Source organism: Solanum stenotomum, chromosome 5 (assembly GCF_019186545.1).
Source record: "Solanum stenotomum isolate F172 chromosome 5, ASM1918654v1, whole genome shotgun sequence".
In the NCBI taxonomy this organism is placed as follows: Eukaryota; Viridiplantae; Streptophyta; class Magnoliopsida; order Solanales; family Solanaceae; genus Solanum; species Solanum stenotomum.
In genome coordinates, this window is record NC_064286.1 from 30,481,445 (window position 1) to 30,493,989 (window position 12,545).

General features: G+C 34.5%; 1 pseudogene; it reads left to right on the top strand.

Moving 5' to 3' along the window:
* The first annotated feature begins 7,996 nt into the window (after positions 1-7,996).
* The window catches only part of LOC125863855 (uncharacterized), a 68,911-nt pseudogene continuing 64,362 nt past the window's right edge, over positions 7,997-12,545 (top strand).

The window sequence follows — 12,545 nt, forward strand, 5'->3', positions numbered from 1 at the left end:
GAAAAATTATCATAGAATTACATCAAATTCCATAAATAAATTAAAGAAATAAGGTAAAGTTGAACCTTAAACGAAAAGAATAAGTACCGTAAAATCTTGACCGAACCACAATTAGAATGTTCACAATTTTCGATGTGGATGTGTGTTGTGTTTATATAAAAGTAATGAAAAAAGGAAATAAAGAGATGAATATATTTGTGGGTATGTTACCGATTGTTTTTTTACCGTAGGTGTGTGTATTTGGGGAGAAAAGAATGTTTTTTTTTTCTGTGTGTTACTTTTCTTGGTATAGCTGGTCGTATTTTGGAGTGTTGTTGGTGTGTATATTTGTGTTTAGGTGTAGTGTATGTGTGTGTTTAGGATAGTTTTTGGATTTTTTTTTTTTTGTTGCTATATAGGGTGTGTTGCTAATTAGTAGTAGTGTGTGGTACGTGTGTGTGTTGTAGTGGTGTATATAGTGTAGGGGTGAGTTGATGTGCTGTGGGTGTAAGTGGGGAGTGTACGAGAGGTATGGGATATGGGGGAGTGGGGAGTGGAAGAGAGGTTTAAGGGGTGGGTAATGGGTAGTTTAGGTTGTTTTTTATTTTATTTTATAAATTACATATATAAAAAAATCAAATTAATTATTTTGAACTAGAAAGTTAAGTAACCAATTTGAAAAAGATAATTAAGAAATACTAGCTTATTTATTAATCTAAATTAAAAGAACACATATATTTTTGTAAATTTTCATTTCTTTTTAAAAAACTGAAAATAAATTTTTATCTAAAACGTGATTCTATTTTTGTTGTTTTCAAATCTTTTAAAATAAAGTTAATAAAATAAGGTAGAAGTCAAAATATTTAATTTATATTTTTATAAAATATTTAAGCTGTAAAAAGGGTGTAAAACTTAAGTTCAGTCAAAAATTACGTGTCTACAACGAGCCTCCGTAAAAGGTGTCAACGGTATGAGCCACAAAGCCAAGATTGAACCATTATCCTTATGGACATGTTGATTTGGACTTCTTACCACAAACTGACGAGGAGAATGCCCCCTTTGTTGAGCTAGATGTAGAAGAATCACTTAGAGATGAGACTAATTTCATAGGCTTTTTTACTCGTTGGCTTTGCAAATACGTGCTTCTGAACAAGAAAGTCAACTATGTGCCTGCTAGCGTTTTTAAAGTTGTGAGCTTCACTACTAAGAAACTATGAGAAAAGACGGAAAAAAGCGACGGACTGCATCAATTTTTGGTCGAAATCGATGGAAAAGCAAGGTAGTCCAGTTCATCGCTTTTTTTCTTGATGCTTTTCAAAAAGTGACGGACAGTGTCGCAAAAAAGCGACGGACAATATCCTTTTTGTTTTATTAAATTTACTTTCTTGAATAATAAGACATTGTTCGTCACTTTTATTGATTTTTAATTATTTTTAAATTCTAAAAAGCAACGAACAAAACGACTTTGTCCGTCGCTTTTTTTTGATTTTTTTTAAATGCAGAAAAGTGACAGGCAAAGAGAGACCGTCCATCACTTTTCTAGAATTTTACTTTTTTTAAAATGTAGAAAAGTGACACAGTACTTCCCTTTTCTAGAATTCTTTTTTTTTTAAAGAAAAAAAACTATTGAAAAGCAACGAACAAAACCTTCCTGTCCATCGCCTTTTCTGCAATTTTTTTGACAACATAAACTGTCAGCTTCTGCTACCCACCTGTAAATTCAATTCAGCCTATTCATATATATCATACAACAAACATACTACACAAAATATATAATAACAAACTTAATTAAACCATAAAAAATAATTGAATCACAATTTAAAGAATCATAAAGTCTTTCAAAATTTATTTAAAAAATCTAAAATGTTCATAAATTAGGGATGCAAGCTAAGGGGTGGAATATATGTATTCATCCACATCAATACTGTCATCGGTGTCCTCAGTATAAGATGATGTAGTAGGCCGACGAGCGAAGTTGAATACTAGTTCTTTGATTTATTGAACGGTCTCATTCATGCTTTGTTGTTTAACAATCTTTTTTAGAGCAGACTCTGAAAATGCTTCCGTAAGCTTTTCTATTTGATACGACATATCAACTATCTGAACATCATCAAGTCTCTCAGCTTGATGTGACAATTCAATACCTTCGTAACCTGTCTGAAGTCGTTGTACATCATTCCGAGAGCCTAGACCATAGACTCTTCCCTTGCGTGCCCTCCTACCACTTTTTTTTTGTCCAAATTTGCGTGGACACTTCAGACGTGATCTAGAGAGAATTGTCTATATTCTCATGCACCTACTGCTGATACTGTCCCTACATATTAAAAATAAAAATTAGCATCAGAAAAAAAAAAATATATATATATATTCTGATTGGGTTGGTGTTCCGATAGGCGAGAGGTGTGAAGCCAGATCATACTAAAGACAATGAAATTTTTTGGAAAATGATGGATTTTCAAAAAATAATTAAAAGCAAAATAAAAGACGGTCCTATATTGAAAAGGATAAGCTTTTTCTCGAAGAAATATTCACGCCCAACTGCTTAAATATCAATCGGAAAGAAGCAACTGCAAATGCTATTAGTGGTTCTTCCTTCCTATCCCATCTGTCTATAAGAGTTGCTTGATTCGCCTCCCATCTTTAATAGGACTGGACTAAGTTCAGGCAGATCTCCATCCCATTTTACGGATGCATCGCATTGAGAATTGACTGGTCGAACTAACAACTTAGACGGAGAGTATATATATATATATATATATATATATTATCTTACAAATTTTTGTTCGACCCTTTCCTCCATCCACACATTCGGAACAACTCATTTAATTTCTTCTTCACATGAGTCCTCTTGAAAACCTCCACTTTAAGGCGAGTGTGATAACGCTCAAATGTACTCTTCAAAGCCAATTAAAAGAGACAACGGTCCTCGTCAATAAAAAATACCCAACTAAGAGTCGGGGTCGAATCCCAAGGAAAAAGGTATATCGTAAAAAATTCTATCAAGAAATTTAGATTGTAAAATCATTCTTTTGTAGTAGTAAAATAAGTGGGTGGATGATTCACCAATTTAATAAAAGGGTTTGGTTATCAATGGTCACAAATACACTATAAATTCAGGAAATTTAAGAAGTAACACGCAATCTAGGGGTGCGGGAATTGGAAATCAATGTCACATAGGGATAATTGTATTGCTCTATGGTGATGAACATTCATGAATATGCTGGGTCATCTTCAATAACACCAATATTCTTTCGATCTCATAGCATCCTTGTATATAATCTCCTTTCGGTCTCATCTATATGCTATACTAAACAACCCAATACCTCACTCTATTCTCTCTTTTGATGTAGAAATAGGGCAAATAGATCTGACCCATAACCTCTATTTTAAATCAAGTTACAAACATCAACCCTAAATTGCTAGTATCAGACTAAGTACTTGTTGACACCCAATTTTGTCCCTCTTTTTTTCAAATTTATTTTCGTGAGTTTCTAAAATTACTAATATGTCGAATATTTTATACTTCACAACTATTTGTGATTTATTACTAATGTTATCCTAATTTTCTATGAGACATTATTAAGACTATTACTTTAGCCTTTATTATTTTTATAATCCTTTTATTATTATTGTTATTATTGTTTTAAAAAATTACATATTTTTCTTATTAACATTTATTACTATTACTTATTGTCGTCTTTCTTTAAAATGATTGTCGTTACTTTATTTCAAGTTTCTTATGTATTAAATTTTTTGTATTATATATATTGCGCTAGTTATTATATAAGAAGCTCAAAGGAAACTAATTTGAAGAAGGAAAGACTACAAAATTCGGCCTAATAATAGCCCAAACAAAGTGCAATTCCTCTCAATTAATTCAACCCATTTGAAATCCAAAAGGCAGTCCAATAGGCCCATACGTTTCAGCCAAGTTCCCTAAACATAATCCAAATTTCCAGCCCTAATCTGAAATTGATAAGTGCCGCTAGACATCTCTTCCTCTTTCAAGCAAAATTCCAAATCGTTTCAACCATGACAAAATTTCTTCAACATTTTCGTGCAAGTTTTCTACACCTACTTTAACATATCATCAAGATGTGCATAAGTCCAATACACAACAGATACGACTTCAGAAAAGTGATCACCATTTCGAGCATAAATCTAAAAGTATCACGTGAAGGCCATGTCCATCCAAGAACACAACGTTCAAATTTAAAATTCATCTTTTTCAACTCAAAATCCTGACCAAAAAAAGGAGTTGGAGCTTAAAATTTTTATATAAAAACAAGGCCTGTTAACCATGAATAGGGGACGAGTTTCGGCTTGCAAAATAAATCATGAAAAAGACTTGAACACTCGAGGAACACCACTCTTTTACATTTCAATATATTCTACTTTACTTTCTGTTTTGCATGATTTTGTTGGAGGAAAGGGCGTAGATCCTTGATTGAAGACGACTCAGTGTACTGCCCCAAAACAGGTGATTACCATTCTCTTTTGTTTTTTATCTGTTCGAAGTAACCTTGCTATTTTGTTTAGCTTTCTTTTTAATCTTGTGTTTAAATGCTATGAAATAGCTACTGCTTCTGTATCTCTTTATTTGTTTCCTACCATATTTTTTTCGTATGAAATCCTTCTTTTGTCTAAAATATTTGTTGGTTATGGACTATGTATTCATCATAGTTTATTTTTAATAGCTAATTGTCATAGTCTGAGAAATCGTGTTTTAAGTTCATATAGAACATTTCCAGTTGAGTATAAAGTATATAGTAGTTTTCTACTTTTAGCCATATTTAAGTTGGGTTATTAAGCCCCCAAGGCCTAGCTCAAGTGGCAAAAGGTGGAGGATTTGTGGCTTAGGTAGCAGGTTCATGCCCCACACCATGCAAAGCGAAGCCCGGTATTTAAGTGGAGAAGGGTAGAGGGGGGGGGGGAGCATTATCCATCGAGTTTAGAAGACTGTGATTGGTCCAAAGAGCGGGTCACAGACAGATTTCTCGATTATAAAAATAAAATAAAATGTTGGCTTATTAACTTGTGAACAAATCATGTTGGCAACTGTAATTTTCTTTTTCCTTTACATTTACGGAAAATTTGGACAAACATGTCGTCCTGATCATCTTTAGTGCTAGCATAATAAAATTTCTAAAGAATACATTAGTTTCTTAGTTTCTACTTAGAGTCTTTCTTTGGGTTTGCTTTACAAAAATAGAATGAACTAAAAATATTACTACTACTACTACTATTTTTATTTTAGTTTGAATTGACAGTCATAAGTTCACTTAAATTGCTTACCTAACCTATGTCTTTGTCTATTTTTTCACATGAACATTGGAGGATATGGAGTTTCGAGGGAGACTCCCCATCTCTGCTCATAACAAATTGGGTCACCCGATGCATACTTCCCCATTTCAACGTTCTTTTTAGTGACTAGAAATGCCTTAATATTGGAGTCATTTGATTTTCTTTAAGCTCACTTGTTTGGAATGTTGGAATTGTTTATTCTGCTCTAGTCCTTCCCATATATTTTATTTGTTACTTGATTTGTTTTTGGTAGTATTTCAATACATGCTTCACGTGATCACTAAGGTATAAGCATCTAATTGGCTTCAAACTTACACCACTTCTTAAGTCTTTAAAGATCTTTTTTTTTTGTGTCTAAAGTAAAGGTTTCCCTTTTTGCTTATATACCCTTTTGAAGGTTGGTTTATTAGTTATTTTTTAGTTTGCTAATGTAATCTAGTTAGTGGGACTTTGCCTATTTCTAAAATTTTAAACTTAAAATTTATCTACGCTCATCTTTTTAATTATTTCGTGGACTCTAATCACCTAGTTTTGACTAACTCATAGCCTAATTAATTAATTTAAGTTCGATCGGTTAACCATTTTTAATGGATCGTAAAGGATGCCTTACCCCTTCCCTCTAGATTAGTTGAACCCTTACCTAGAATCTCATGTTTAGTCAGACCTTAAAATGGAGTTAACTTAGACATGAATTTAATCAATTTTAGGTGCCCTAATTCACCGTAAATAACTAGGTGGCGACTTCTTAAATAGTTAATTAATTTAGGAATCACCAAATGTTGTGTACTATTTGACCCGGTTAAAATGGGGTGTAACAACTTGGTGACTTCACTGGGGACTTTTTAGGTTCTAACCATAGCAGACTTAGTTTAATTAGGCTTTATGTGCTTACTTTAATTACTTTACATGTTATAAACTTGGTTTTACATGCTAATCAATTGTTAGTTTGACATAAATTATTTTAATATCTTGGCAATTATTTGTTTACTAAAACTTATTTTTCCTTGTTATACATTGTTTGTTTGCTATAAATGGTTTATGTGCTACTATTTTTCTTAATTGTCATTCCGTTCATATTTCTCCACTTTTTGGAAATTCACACTATCACACGTACATGCGAGGTGTGTTTTGCGCACCCATAATTGTTTTTCAAAATTTAAAATTTAGGAGAGTTTGCATATGCGCGCGGTGTTCAGATATTTTTCTATGTGACTGCGTAGCCTTCTCAATCGAGTAGTTCACTCGGGATCCTTGTGTCTAGTAAATCCGCTCCTAGTTTACCTAGAATAGAGCTAAACCAACAAACTTTATAAGGAACATACATCATTTCATGACCTAAGAGGCTTTATACCCTCAGTGTATTAAGTCCATTAGTTGACTTTACCTTAAATATTCAAGTGGGTTTCCGACCCCAAGTGACGACCTATCATTATTTATGTGCATATTTGAGGAATATTTATGCCTAAATATGGACCATTTGCTCTAATTAATTAAACTTTAGGGGGTGGTATGACTAAACTTCCATGACAGGTACGAAGACTTGATGTTGGAGTACAAGAAGTGGCGATATCACCAAAAGGAACCAAGAAGGACGGACATAACACAATTTCTTTTACTTTATTTTAAAAGTACTTTATGTTCATGTAATACATTTTTCACTACTTTTGTACCTTATTTTGAAAAAAAATTGTTTAATTAATCAAGAGTAATGAGATGACATGTTATGGAAAATATATTCCTTAGATTTACGTTAGGCCTACCTCCGGCACAAAGAGGTCACAAGCATATTAAGACATGCTTACATGCTATCTTTACAATATATTTGACTTTAGATGACTTGTTTACATGTTATTCTTACAACTTATTTGACTCTACTTGATGGCTTGCATGCTATGTGATTTATTTGAATTTCTTGGGCATATCTTTACTTTTTCATTTAAAACTAACATTATTTGCATTTTATTTTCTATCTTTTATTTTTATTCCCAACCAAAAGTTGTTTTGTATTGACAATTGAGCTGGTTGACCATCCTTATTTCACAAGGTCCAAATCATCGGCATTACCTCGACGTAATTGGGATATTCAAGGAAGAAAAATCACTATGACTAAGCCAACTATGTCTGATCCAATAGGTCCAAGACATATCGTGGATTCTAATGACTCTCCCGATACTTCCGAAGATAGAACTACTATTCAACATTATGAACACATCGCCCGCTTGACTCAAGAGATTGAAGATCTACGTAGTGAACTAACTCGGGTTAGGGACTTGACCAATTTATCCAATTTATCCATCACACTCCAAAGTCCACTTCCTGAACTTAGAAGTACTGCACCAAACCCACCTCTGTTTCCATCACTTGATTTACCAGTTCCCGAACACTTTCCTCCACAACAACCTCGACCCACCAACAATAACCTTTCTCCAACAACTCTCGCAAATCCACCAAATTTGCCACCCATATACACTTATCCATAAAGTCAACCACCTAGATACACTACCTATGTTACTCCTCCTAATCCACCACATGTCAACCCACAAAAGCAATCTCCAACTCATACTCTTTATAGTTCTCTATCCACTAACACCTATCCACTGCCTACAACTACTCTTGTAAACCTATCGAATCAACCAACTCCAATCCAACCCAGCATATACAAGGGGCACATGTGGCCACGCCTTTTGCGCAACATGTTCCTCTGGTATATGCAATGGAAACTCAAACCTATACCAATCCAATATCAGTCAAGTTTCAAGCCGAGGTAGATGAATATGAGGAAATGGAGAAGGATATCAATGCAAAGGATGATGATGTGTTAGTTAGAGAGATTCGTGATCATAAGGAAGCACTGAGAAATTTCCAAACTACCAGGGGAAACAAAAGGTTAGAATATGAGGATTTGTGTGTGCAACCCGACATTGACTTGCCTGTAGGATACGAACCACCGAAGTTTGATATATTCAATGGAATCGGTGACCCACACACACATTTAAGGGCATATTGTGACAAACTAGTAGGAGTGGGGAGAGATGAGAGGGTTAGAATGAAGTTATTCATAAGAAGTTTATCTGGTGAAGCTCTTCTTTGGTATACACAACAAGATCTCCATAAATGGCGTGGTTGGAGTGATATGGCACAAGACTTTATGGATCGATTCAAGTTCAATACCGATATCACACTAGATAAGTTCTACCTGACTAAGTTAAAGAAGAAGTCAGCTGAGACATTTCGTGAGTATACTCTACGTTGAAGGTCAGAAGTAGCTAGAGTCCAACCAGCGATGAGTGAAAGTGAAATGACTACTACCTTCATTGAATGTCAAGATAGTAGTCTTTACTATGAGAAAATGATAATCATGATGGGACAAAAGTTCACAAAAATCATTAGAATAGGTGAGATCTTGGAAGAAGGAATCAAATCAGGAAGAATCTAAGACTTTACAGCCTTGCAAGATGAAAGCAAAGTGATTCAATATGGTTTTATCAATGTGAACAAAAAAAAGAAAGAAGATGTATCTGCTGTCATGATCGATAAGGACGCATGTCAGATCAAGTTCCTCCCTACCTAAATCAACCACATCAATCCATTTACCCTTACCAATATGGTGAAGCCTCACAGACTATCTACCATCTTCCATCAACTCCTTACCATGTCTACAATACCAATGCAAACTACTATCAATCTTGAATGCCTACTTACCATAAACCACATCCGTACCAACCCGTCTAGGCTTCAACTTTTCAAAATTGACCACATGCTGCACCTAGAATTCGTCCAAATAAAATCAAAACCACTCGCAACTATACCAAAATAAATGAACCATTTGCTCAGTTGTTTGAGAGGTTGAAAGCTGCATGTATGATACAACCAATTGAAGGGGAAATTCCTGATCCTATTCCAAAATGGTTTGATGGTTTCAAGCATTGTGCCTATCATTTTGGAGTTTTTGGGCACGACACCGAAGATTACTATGGTCTCAAAAACAGGATTGAAGCTTTGATCAAAGAAGGAGCAATCCAACTTACTGGACCTCATCCAATGTGAACAACCCTTTGCCTAAACATGAGAATGTTAATGTGAACATGATAACTATAGAGGAAACTCTGGTTGTGAAAGGAAGACTTATTCCAATTGGAAAGGTTAAAACGAGCACTTTATCATCATTTGATGCTCCTGCCGTGACAACCCAAGGACAAGAAACAATAGAGGTCATTGCTACAACTACTTTCATGCCTCTCTACAACACCGAGACGCCGACCATTTAAGGTGCTGAACTAGAGGAGACTTTGAAGAATAGGACTTGTACTCCATTTCTGGTTTGCCAGAATTCTTGGTAGATTGAACAAGTAGTAACACTTTTGAAATAGCACGATTTTAAAAACTGAGGCTTAAATCATGCCTTAAAACTTTATGTTGTTTTGCCTCATTTTTTTTTGAAAGCTTGATTGAAAAATCTCTGAATGCATTTCCTACTTTCTTAATTGTCTCTTACTTATTACTTTCAAATATTGTTTTAATATTAATTTTTAAATTTGCCAATTTTATGATTATGACATAATGAAATAAATTAGCAAGGTTTGAAGCCAAGCAAGATTTTCGAAGGAGGTGAAGATAACCTACAGTTGAACAATCAACCAAGAAACATGACAACATGATAATATTCGAGCATGATGTTTTTCTCATTCAAGTGAAGTAAAAAAACTAGACCAAAGGGTGACTTTAGATAGATTTTTTCTGAATGTAACTTCCACTTTTCATGTATTACGAACTACGTTCTGACCTGATTCTTTTGGTAGGTTACGTCGGCAGCCCACATAGGGTTTGGTTTTACTATAGAGAATTTCTAAAAAGAATTTATTTTTGTAATAGGAAAACTATGCCTGACCTGATTCCTTTGGTAGGATACATAGGACACCCACTTATGATTCAGTCACATTAGGGCACATTTTTTTACTATTTATGTAATTTGAACTACACATGACCCAATTTTCTTGGTGGAGCATGCAGTCAATCCAAATCAGATTCGGTCTCTTTATTACAAAAAATCCAATCATTTCTATGTACTTTGAACTACGTTTTGACCTGATTCTCTTGGCGAGATACCTAGGCATCCTATATAAGGTTCGGTCTCAACATAACATAAATTTAGTATACTTCTCTGAAATCGACACTTGGTAGATTTTGGAAGACATGGTGAAGGAATGACTGAACATTGTCAAGCTATAGACTGCTACCTGACAAGAAGTAACAGACAAAGGACGTTCATTTTGTTTCAAATTGTCACAATCTGAGATTTGGTAGAATTATTTTTCTTAGAACTTATAAACATATACTTGCATATTTTTCTACACACTAAAAAATGTCTCTTTCAAACGATAATTTTTATTATTTTATAATAAAATAATATACTTTTAGTGTTCATCTACCAAGTCTCAAAAGGATATCACAAGGTCTGAACAAACATGATGGATGGAAGGCCAACAAAGTCAAGTTTTGAGGCAGCGCTAATCAACACCCCCCCTCCCAACTAAGAATTTTTCCTTGAGTGCAGGAATGACAAAGATACAAGATGTCAATATTGAATTACAACAAAGGCATCATTTGCCTCCAGGGCCTCACCTTCATAAGACAAACAACTCCACTTTTCACTTTATCTCTAACGTTATTTCTTTTATTCCATCATGAGTTTATATCCTTATTAACATCTTTTTACAAGTGACGTTACTTTGAAATTTATTGAATAAAAATCAAGTTCGTTAGAGGCGACATTCAATCAATTACAACTATCGGTATCAACAAGAATCGATTAGCTTCACTAATTTTATTTTTTGATTTATTAAATACCTTTATGATTCACTTTATCCACTTTAACGACTTTATTTGAATTTTACAGGAACCAGCATTAAGCTTTCAAAGACAACTGAAGGCATCATCCAAGACCTTACTGCCATTAGCCTGTAACACCCCGGAAATCTAATGACCTAAGCTAGAGCCTAACATGTAGTCTAGTGTCCTAAATGAGTTAAATGTAAAGATTAAAGTCCTAAAATGACCTCCCTAACTTAGTACTAATGTTTTAGGACCTACACGTCAAGGCACAACCCCTAAGGACCCCCCAAGGGTCCTTGAGGAGGACCCAAGTGAAGGCTCGAAAAGCTGTCAAATGACAGCACCACCTACGAATGGGCACCCACGCCTCGTAGGTCAGGGTCGTGGGTCGAGACTTAGTCTCTCCACCATTGCCTTGATCTTCCCCCTCTCTGAAGCAAACCACGATTGTGCAGAACGTGGCGTTACCCAACCTACGGACCATAGGTGGGGCAGTCGTAGGTCACACCTAGAGATACTTAGTCTCGACCAACTTAGGGGCAAAAAGGTAAAATCCTAATTAATTAATTAAGGGTAAGGACAGTTTTTATTAGTTATTTTAGACATATTTAAGTACTTTTAACTATTAACCAACTCTTTTAACTCATAACCCACAAGACTCAAAACATAACCACCTCTCCTCTCTCATAATATTCTCTCTCTAGACTCCATTGAAGAACATCAACAAGGTCAAGCTAGGGGCTCAAGATCCATCCTTTTCACTCCAATTTTGTGAGGAAAACATCAATCAAGGTATAGGAGACTTGATTCATGGAACAGTTTTCTCCATGAAGCCCTTTCAACTCTTTAATTTCAAATTCATAAAACTAGGGTTTCCAATATAGCCATGGGTTCTTCCTAAAAACAATTTCATTATGTTAATTGTCTTATATTATGGATAATTTGATGTTTAATGGTGATTTTTATTGTGAAATCCCCCATGAACCCATAAATTACCCCATACCCCAAGTTTCATGAATTGTGCTGGGTGTATTGATGCAAAATGAATACTATCAATGGTATCTATGATGTTTTAGTTATTGAATCTTGTTTTATTCATTCCTAGTCTAGTAATTCTAAATTTAATCGTGAGAAATGATTCATGACCCTTAAGGGGGGTAAATTGCTAGGGTTTATACATGTTGATGAGTGTTATGTATGGACTCATGATTCACTTAAAAGTGAAGATCCGATGACTATTGTGTAAATTGAGGTATTGTTGAAAGACCATTCTTCCCTTATGTATGAATTGTCTAGGATAATGATAATATTGTTGTGTTGATTGAAAGACTATTCTCATTAAACATTATGAACAATAATGTGAAAGGTTTACTCACATGTTAATGATGATTTTAAGGTTGAAAATTAGTTTTCACTTTATAGAATCTATG